At 53.1% G+C, this 9945-nt stretch overlaps 1 long non-coding RNA gene across 1 annotated transcript; it reads right to left on the reverse strand.

Annotated features, from left to right (window-relative positions):
• Positions 1-807: 807 nt before the first annotated feature.
• LOC144324628 (uncharacterized) lies at positions 808-8248 on the reverse strand. Its single transcript, XR_013390061.1, has 3 exons — positions 8042-8248; positions 7718-7907; positions 808-3676 (listed from the first exon to the last, which is right to left on the reverse strand). It is a non-coding gene; the product is annotated as an uncharacterized LOC144324628 (long non-coding RNA).
• Between the last annotated feature and the right edge of the window lie 1697 nt (positions 8249-9945).

Below are 9945 nucleotides of genomic sequence, written 5' to 3' on the forward strand. Positions count from 1 at the left end.
GTCACTTCGGGTCACAGGCCTTGTGAAAAAGGACTAAGGTTGGCAAATCAGGCTGAGGGAGTGACCTGACCTGATCAAAGGAATCTTCTTGAAGGGGAAAGTGAGAAAGGCCTTGAGAGCAGGAGTGACTGGCTTTGAAGATGGGGAGGCCCTGAAGTGAAAGAAGGGGGTGGCCCCTGGCAGAATGACTGGTGGGAGAGAGGGTTTTGATGGCTGGTTTGTCCATGTGGTGGCCTCAAAGGGTCGGAGGGGATGCAGGGGAGGGGAGCACTGGAGAATGCAGGGAGGACTGTGGTGGAAGGTTGAGAGACCAGAGGATTGCGTGGCTGAGGTCCAGGAGGAAGGGGTGGTTCTGCAGGATTAAAGGCAGTTCAAATACCAAGGGGACTTTTCAAACTCCTCAGTGTCTCAGCTGCCCCTTCAGTGGCTCCATGGTCACCTGAGGCCAGGCCAGAGCAGCTCCTCCCAGGTGAAGCTATATGAACCTGAGCTCTACTTCCCTGCCAGGAAGCCCACCTCTGGTGTCTATGGGATCTCTTGCTTTCCAGGCCCTCAGTCCCACAGCCCCTAGCTTCTCTGCTTCCCCAGGAGCTGAAGAGGAGTGTGTGTGTGTGTGTGTGTGTGTGTACACACATATGAACGCTTGGGAAAGAGAGGTGTCTATTGTGGGAAGGGAAGATTGCCTGTCCCTGTCCTACTGAGAATGGAATGTGCTGGTAGCAACTTCTCCATTCTGAACAGAGCATGAGTGAAGAAGCTTCTAATACTTTTGCTATAATCAGCTGCATGTAGAGGCAGGTAATGACTAGTCAGGAACCCCTAACAGGGCATGTGAATTGTGTGAAAGCTGGCATCTGCCAGGCAGGCAGACCCACCTTCTCACTGCCCCTTGGGAAGTGTGGCAAGGACTTAGCCAGTCAGGCTTGTGTTCATCCTCTTCGCTCCTTGCCTGCCTCCCTCTCATGATGCCCTCCCAGCCAGGCCCCTGCCCCTGTGCTGGAGGAGGCCATGCATGGACGTGGTAAGAGATGGAAGCATACAACCATACAAAGATTGTGCAAAGCCTCATACACAGGTGCCAGGAGTGGCTTTATCCAGAGTAACCCCAAACTGGAGACAACCCAAACACCCATCAACAGGTGCATGGCTAAACAAATTCTGATACATGCATCCAGTGGAACACTAGTCAGCAATAAAAAGGAATGAGCTACTGCTTATATGCAACTACTTGGATGAATCTCAAGATAATTGTGCTGAGGGAAAGAAGCCAGGCCAAATAAAGAGTACACACTGTACAGTTCTGTTGATAGAAAATTCTAGAAAATGCAAACTAATCTATACTGACAGAAAGCAGAGGAAAGGCTGCCTGGGGACAGGGAGTGGCTGGGAGGGGCAGGAGGAGGGATCACAAGAGGCAGGAGGAAACTTTTAGAGTGATATCTTGTTTATCTTGTTTTTGTATGTGAATGTCAGAAAAGATCCAACCACGCACGTTAAGTAGGTTATTTTACATCACTAATACCTCCATGAAACAGTTTGAAGACACAGTGTGGGGGTGACTGTGATGGCCATGATAAAGCTGGAGCCAGGGTTGCTGACGGGCCCACTGCCAGTGTGAGTGAGGCCACTGTGTTCATGTGCTTTAGGTCCTTGTCTCTGTCTCCCTGTAAGCCACGGGGATGGATGGGACAGGACCTTCTTTACTTCCGTCCCTAGCACCCAGCATAGGGCTCACAATGCCAGGCATGAAATAGTCTATTTGTTCATCTCAGTGATGACAACCCAGCATGATAAATGCTACAATATGAGAAACCTAGGGGTTTGTAGGAACACAGAGGAACGTCACCATCAGACAGCCCACGAAGGCTTCCTGGAAAAGGTCAGGTCTGAGTTGGGACTGGATAGGCTAGTAGGGGCTCACCAGGCAAAAAGGGCTTAGATGGGTAAGGAATGTCCCATGTGTAGGAAACAGCTTGTGTCAGGGTCTAGAAGCTTCATAGAACAAGAGGTACTAAGGATGTTCAGCATGGTGGGAGCCAGAGTAGGGAAAGGGAGAAACAGGGTGTCGGATGAGTGGATGGATGGCAGGCTGGATGGCTGGATGGGTGAATGGGTGAGTGGGTGGGTGGATGGGTGAGTGGCTGGCTGGCTGGCTGGGTGAGTTTGCTATGTCTACAGAGCCATAGGGAGCTCCTACAGTAGAGTGGGTACAGAGATTGACACTGGAACATAACAGTGGTGTCTCAGAGATTTTCTTCAAATGTGAGTGAGGCCTCTGCCATCCCAGTTGTCCATCTGGTCCAGAACCCGTGGGCCCACCCTGGTACTAGCCCATCAAAAGCAGGGAGAAAAAGATGCATGGGTTTGTAGAGACACCCCCAATCACTACCTGCGGTCCCCCTCACTGAGGACAGAGTCTGTGACTCTAGGAAGAGCAGAAGAGTGGGTTTCCTCCCAGGCAGGGCTAAGTTCTGCTGAGGTCAGGTCTGCAGCGAAGACAGTGATGTAAACAAGGCCAGGGGGGTGGAGTGTAAGGGGGGAGGCAACCCTTGCTGTGGATTGTAGCCGGTGGATCTGGGCTGGCCCTGCCGGTCCCTGGGGGCGACAGGAATGAAGTGAGAAGGTTGCAGATTGTTCTGGGCCCTTCCAGGAAGGCCAGCTGTGCTCCCCACACACAGGGTGGCCTTGGGCAGCACAACCAGATTTGCCTTGACGACAGGGGTGAGCCAGAGAGGCAACCTCCTGCCCTGGCTTGAGTGCACCCTGTGTGTGTGGCCGCAACTTCCCAGCACACAGCTCACCTTGTGCCCCGGCTCAGCCTGGCTTTTGTAGGGTGCAGCCACCCACCAAGGTTGGACACTGCCACCCAGCCTGAGGATCGGTGTCCTCAGCACTCAGTGACTGGGGGCTACAGAGACCACCCGTTCAGGGGCAAGGAGATCCTAGTGCAGTGGGTTGGTCTTGACACTCTGCAGTACCATGCCCTTCCCTCTGGATCCACGGTTCCCGTATCATTGTTCATTCTACTTGACACTCACCCCCTCACCCCCTGACACCGTCTGAAGCCCTTCTCTGCCCACCCTAGTCCCTATGGGTCTCCTATGGAGTGCCATGGCCTCTTGTAACCTCCCAGCTCAAGCCCAAGCAATGGCTACCAGTCCTCTCTTGTAACTAAGATCCTGACCCAGGGGGAGCATCTGCTCCCAACTCTGTTGACTTTTATCACTGTCATCTGCTGTGCCCATTAGGGTTGCAACATTAGAAAGGGCTATTGCCTCCCTGTTCTCCAGGGCTGGTTGTTTTGTCTACTTGAGTCTGGGATCCAGGGCAAGCTGTCCCAGGGATGCTGCCATTGCAGGGACAGCTCATGGCTCTCCTGGCCTCTCTTCAGCTTCGTGTAATGCTGAGTGAGGGGCAGGAGCAGGTCTCCATCCTCCCTACCCACGCCCATCCCTGGGTGACCCTTGCTCCCCTGCCTCCCTGGAGGCGCAGCTTTCAAAAAACCGGCTCTCCTGTGGGTCCAGTCGCTTCTCCAGTCCTGGGGGTGGGGGGAGGGGGCAATATGTCATTCCTTCTGCATGGTGGATCCACAAAGTGGTATATTCCAGGCCCTAGGTCCTTCCAACTTGTCCATTCATGATTCACAGCTCCACAGGGACCACGTCTCCATCATATTCTTAAGGAAGACAAGGAGAGAGGAAAAGGGAATGTCATGGTTACCACCACATCTCCTATTCCAGGGACCTTGAAACTTTGGGGGAAAACCCTGATGTGACTCTAAGTCAGCAGAGACAGGGGAAGGACAGGGAGCGCCTCTGATGTTTATTTGCAGAAATCACATGGTTTCAACAGAAATCAACCTCTCCTCCCTTCCTTCTGCTGCTTCTCTCTTGCTCTCTGGAGATGTCAGTGTTGACCAGAGAGGCCCAGTGGCCCTTGCTACTCTGTCCCAGATGCCTCCAGGATACAGATCACTAAAGGAGCTTAGGAATAGAACAGATATCTGTTTCAGACTCAAGCCAAAGCTATATATCTGAAAAGAGCAAGTGGGGTTCAGGAGGCTATGCACTTGAAAAGCAGCTGGCTCTGAAACGCGGCCATGAGGGTTGGGACGCCAATAGGCCAAGTCCAAGTGTTCCCTCACAGATGGGGAACTTGAGTTCTGCCAACCCTGAACTGGAATTTCTGAAGGCAGGGCCTTAGGATCCCAGGGGGATGTGCAGGCAGGCATGTCCCCGTGCTCTCACTAGGCACACATGGAGGAGCACACACACATGCACACGCATGCATACACACCCGTGCACGTACAGACGCAGTTAATTCACTGGGTGCTGACTCCTCTCTGGCTTTAAGTTTGTGGGAGTGACTTGAAGCACATAAAGGGTGCGTCCCTTACACTTGCACCTCAAGAGGTTCGGTGAACTCTCTGGGAAGTCACAGCAGGGTGTAGGCAGAGCTGGCTGCATCAGGCCACCTCCTGACCTGGGATTTCCTCTGAAGCAGAATAGGTAGGCTTACGTCCTTTGACTGGATGTTGAGGAGACCAGGGGGGATGGACAAAATGAGAGATTTGGGGAACGTCAGAGTAGGTCCATAAAAAGGGACTTGCCAAAGCCCAACCGTCTTCCTGGTCAGCACTGACAGCCCAGGCACCAAGGCTGAGAGCAGGAGGCCCTGTCCTCACTCTGCAGAGCCCAGGCAGTCAGCCGCACAGAGAGAAAGCTGGCAGCCAGCGAAAGGCCTTGGACCAATTTTTTTCCACTGGTGAATCAGAGGAGAGTGGTAAAGGGGGCCAGGCTGGCCTGACCCCGGTCACCTCTGTGAGTCAGAGCTGAGGTCCCTGTGCTAATCTTAGCCCCTCCGGGAGGGCTTGTTAGGACTTGTCACTGAATCCTGACCACCAAACTACTCGTGGAGCTGATGTCACCCCAGGAAGGCCTGGCCCATCAGGGCAGGCTCAGAGCCTGGAGCCAGGGTGGAGGAGGGTCTGGCCTGGAGTTAGACCTGCACCCAGCTCACCTGGGACACTGAGCAAGTCACAGCGAGCCGTCCAGCAACATGAGCTCCCAGATCTTCCCAGCTCAGACATCCTGCCAGACCAGGGCTGAGCGGGGGCCAGCAGGAGGTCACATCTGGCCCTGCCCGGGTCCCAGCAATTGCTCACCAAGGACCTGACTCCTAAGGATGGACACAAATGGATGCAGCCTGGGGCCAAAGGGACCCTGATTTTGTTGTTTGATTTTTGGACACATTGCTCCCCAAATCCCTCCTCTACCCTGAGGCACAGCTAGTGGTTTAAGGCACTGAATTTTGAAGTCAGACTAACCTGGGTTGGAATCTTTGTTCTAACACTTAGAACATGTTTTTCTAACACTTGGGGTAAGTCATTTGACCTTACCGAGTCTCAGTCTTCTTGTCTGTAAAATGGGGAGAGCAACAGTATTTTTCTCAGGGAATTTTTGTGAGGATTAAATGAGGGAATACTTGTGAAATGTTGAGCCTGAGGTCTGTCACCGAGAAAACATTCAGTAAATCCTCGATATTGTCGGTAGCCGCTACGACCTCTGGGCTTTGCTCACACCCCTGTATGAAGAGAGAGGACGGTGAGCCCTTCTCTCCAACCAGCAACTCCAGCCTTTTCAATCGGTCTAGTAGTGTGGGACTTGCAAGGAATGAAAAGTGACGAGTTGTGGAAAGATCTCCAGGGCTGCGGAGACGCAGCAGAGGGATTGCAGTTAAACATGGGTGAGCTCCAGAAAACTGGGTGTGGGAGCCAAAGCCTAGCTGGCTTCCAAACCTCGGGGTCAGGGAGCCCGGCGTGAGCCCCTGGTGTCCGGGAGGAAGTCTTCTCCTCGTGCTCAGGCTGATAATCAGTTTCCCATTGAATTCCAGCAGAAGGATCTTTCTTTCCACATGGTTTCCCCAGGTGGTCCTTTCATCATGATCTTAACCAGAGTGTGTATCAAATGTTTTGAAAATGCTGCTATTAGAGGAGGTGCAGGTGACACTTCCCCTCCTTTACTCCTAGCATGCTGATGTGTGTCTGTGAGACAGACAGACAGACTTTCTAAGACACAGAAACACACACACACACACACACACACAGAGACAGAGAGGAGGGAGGGAGGGAGAGAAAATAAGAGAAGTTGCATCTGTGATCTGAACTCACAGGTATGGGCACCCTTGCTGTCTACCAAAGAAGCTGGAGCAGCTGTGGGGCTGTGGCCTGATGCTAAGTCTGGACCCACATCTCTAGACTTCTACACAGGCCAGAAAGGGGCCCTGTCCCTTTCCTACCCAACACTGGGATCTGCCCTCCTGCAGTCCTGGAAGGAAAAGAAAGAACAGAAGCTTTCTTCTCTCTGGGGAATGATTGCCAGGATGGGGGAAGCCCAGGTGTGGCCAGGTTCCAGGCAGGAGGAATGGAGGTGACCCGTCTTGGGAAGATGAGGCCATGTGGAGGCCCTAAAAGGAATGTGATGACTGGGAAGGGCGAGGCACTGGATCTGGAGCACTTCATGTGTGCGGGGTTATGAGATTTTTATGTCTCAGTCAGGAGGATTCTGGAGGATTTGGAGGGCTTGGGCACCTGGTGGTGGAGACCAGCCCTGCAAATCTGGGAAGCAGGGTGCAGGGAGTATAGCAAAGGCATGATGAGCATCCTTCGTCTTGTGACTGAATGGTGGAGTCTGCGGGGGCTGCTGAAGAACGAGGGCTGAGAGAGAAAACTAGTAGAAAGGCAGCCCGGGGACCCTCTCAGTTCCTGCCCTGGTCAGACTGGGGTGTGGGGGAGAGCTATATGGAGGCAGTGGGGAGGGCCAGGGGCAATCCCTTGACATAGAGTGCTTTGACTCTGGGGTCAAGGGAACAGCTGTGAAAGCCACGGGCACATCTGGCTGGGGCTGGGCCTGGGCTGGAGGAGGGTGAGCCTGTGGCCGGCAGGGAGCCAGGAATGCGGTGGAGACAGATAGGGCCCATGTTTACTGCCGGCTGAGGTGTTGCAACAGGAAGAGGGCTGGGGGGAGAACGAGGCAGCTCAGGCGGAAACAATTTATCTGGAGCACAAGGAACAGCTGGGGAGGGAGGCCAGTTCTGCTGCTTTCCAAGGCCAAGTGGGACGTGAGGAAGAGATGCCGGGTGCCAAAGCAGCTAGCAGGCCCTGTCTCCTGCCACCCCCCCCACCCCGCCACCTTCCCTGCAGCCTTGAAATCCAGCCCCTCTGTTGTCGCCCAGAGCAGAGCCTGATGTCAGCCATCCCCTCTTGTAGGCCCCAGGCTGGGGCTGCCCTTCCCAGTGGGACACCCCACCAGACCACAGGTTTTATCTATTGCTGAATGTAGGGTGCACTCCCACCCTGTGCCAGGCATTGCTCATACCTTTCATCTGATCACTGTGTGAGATGGGTATGTTCTCCATTTCCCAGAAGGCGGAAACAGAGAAGTCATAAGCAATTTGTCCAGGGACACACAAAAAGTTGGGACTGTGGAAGGAACTTGAACCCTCATCTGTTATTTCCAGAATCATTCAGATGCCCCGGGACACCTGAAGGGGGACTGTGGGCCTGACATTGGCCCCATGGGACAGCCTCTCTTCTTTAGCCTAGCCCCAGGACCCCTCACCTTCACTCAACTCACAGCCCGCTCCCAAGAGGCTGGCAGGCTCCACAGGTACCCCTCTCCCAGCAGGGACTGGTCAGGGAGCCCTGGCTGTCACTCACCTCTCCTGTCTCTGCACCCATGGCTGGATACACAGAAACAGTAGTAGCTTCCAAGAGAAGATTTATGGAGCATAGGCGGAAGAGGACCTGGTGCCGGTGGGCTTCACTTGGATCTCTCCCTTGTCTCTTGGATTTCCAGAATGACCTGGACAGCTGCTACATGAGCCACTGGCTTCCCTCCTGAAGGAGACTTGGAGAGATGGAGGTGGACCGAAAGGAGCTGAGTAGACACCACTTAGAAAGCCCTCTTGGGTTTCACCCACTTATGAAATGAGGGAGAAGAAGCTTGGGGAGCAATGCCAAAGCAGGAAAGGCAGATCTTACCTCATCCCTGCTTTTAAAACCCACCAGTTGAAAAACTGGAATGGAGGCTCCAGCCCCACATTCAGCCGATCTCTCAAGGAATGTCATTTCCCACCCAGAAAGATGCCACACATCCTGTCTCACTTTGTGCCTTGAGTGAGACTGGGACCTCCTTCAGGCCAGGGTCTTTGCCTCCTACTTCTTTGTGTCTTGTTCATGGCAGAGGAAGTGAAATGAACAAGATGTGTGCGTGTCCCATAGTGAGCCACACCCTGTCACATCCGGTCCTCTCAACAATCCTACGAAGCAAGGATAACCACTCCCATCTTTCAGATGATGAAGCTGAGCCCCAAAGAGGAAGAGACTGGCCCAAGGTCATGTAAGCAGTGGGTGGCTATAACTCAAATGGATGGCTATTGAGTGCCTACCATGTATTGATAACAGTAAGTTCAGTCGTGCTACTGTAACAAAGAGCCCCTAAGTCTTAATATGACAAAGGCTTGTTTTCCTCTCAAAGTCTGTGTTAGACTCTTCAGTGCCACCATCTTCTACTCTTGTTTCAGGCCACTTGGCTCTGGGGCTCCGTCATCTCTTCTGAAGACTTCTCATTCACAGGGCATTGTGAATGAAGGAGTTCACTAATGCATTGATCAGAGCCAGCCTCATGGTCCTGCTCCCACACAAGGTAGTAGGGGCCAGGTGCAGGGCAGGCAGGATGCTGGGGGCACTGCAGTCCCTCCACAGCCATGCATGATGCTAGCCTGGGTCCAGTAGTCCATGTCCCCTGGGCAGTGTGCTCACCCTAAACACCCTCCAGTGTCCCTGGGATCTGCAATGGGCCCTACACAGGGGTATAGGTGTGAGCCTACGGAGCCTATAACTCAGCTGGTGTGAGCTTAGGGCTCAGACCTGAGCAAGCTCAGAAGAATCCTGTGATATTCCAACATGTCCAAGTCCATTTTGAGGTTGTCCTTCCTTAGAGGCTACTTCTTTAGGTAATGTCCTGTGGCCCTATGCGCTGGGATCACTTCTAAAGCTCTCTGCATTCACTGTGTCCTCCAAGCCCTTTCCTGCCATAGCCTGGACACCCAGTTCCCCGTCATGTGCCATCCAGAGAGAGACCTGAGCGGAATGACAAATCCAGCCACTGCCCTAGCTTAGCCTGTCCCTAGGCAGATGCACCATCACCGTCCTGATACAGTCTGCTTTCTCTCTCAGCTCAGCACCATGGGTATTTCTCTGAGTCCTGGGTCCCTTGGGGAGGCAGTGTTCTTTGCATCTGGGCTCCAGGTCTCCCCATGGGTCTAGGGCTGAGCTGTGCCCCTAAGTACCTCCCCTGGACTCAGAGGCTTCCCCTTCTTCTGCCTCCAGAATTCCATGAAGTCAGGCTCTACTCTCCCCTACAGACACTGGCACAAGAGCGGCTGTTTCTACTCATCTATTCAGGGAAGATGGGGGAGAGACCCCACAAGAGTGCTGGACGCCTCAAAGACCTTTTCCATACGCTCCATTCAGGAATAAAACCAAACCATGTGGTTTCAAAGAGCCTCCAGTTGCCTGGGATTCAAGCCCCTCTAGGGTATTAGGAAGCTTAATGAATAATTATGTAAAGTGCCCAGCTCAGCATTCAAAACATATTAGAAAAACATACAGAGCGACATTATCTTTAAAATGTCTGATGTGGGACGCCTGCATGGCTCAGAGGTCAAGCATCTGCCTTTGGCTCAGGGCGTGATCCCGGGGTCCCAGGATCGAGTCCTGCATCAGGCTCCCTGTGTGGAGCCTGCTTCTCCCTCTGCCTATGTCTCTGCCTCTCTCTCTCTGTCTCTCATGAATAGATAAAAAAAATCTTAATAAAATAAAATAAAATAAAATAAAATAAAATAAAATAAAATATCTGACGTGGAACCATCTCCTGACCTGAG

Source organism: Canis aureus, chromosome 12, assembly GCF_053574225.1.
Source record: "Canis aureus isolate CA01 chromosome 12, VMU_Caureus_v.1.0, whole genome shotgun sequence".
NCBI classification, from domain to species: Eukaryota; Metazoa; Chordata; class Mammalia; order Carnivora; family Canidae; genus Canis; species Canis aureus.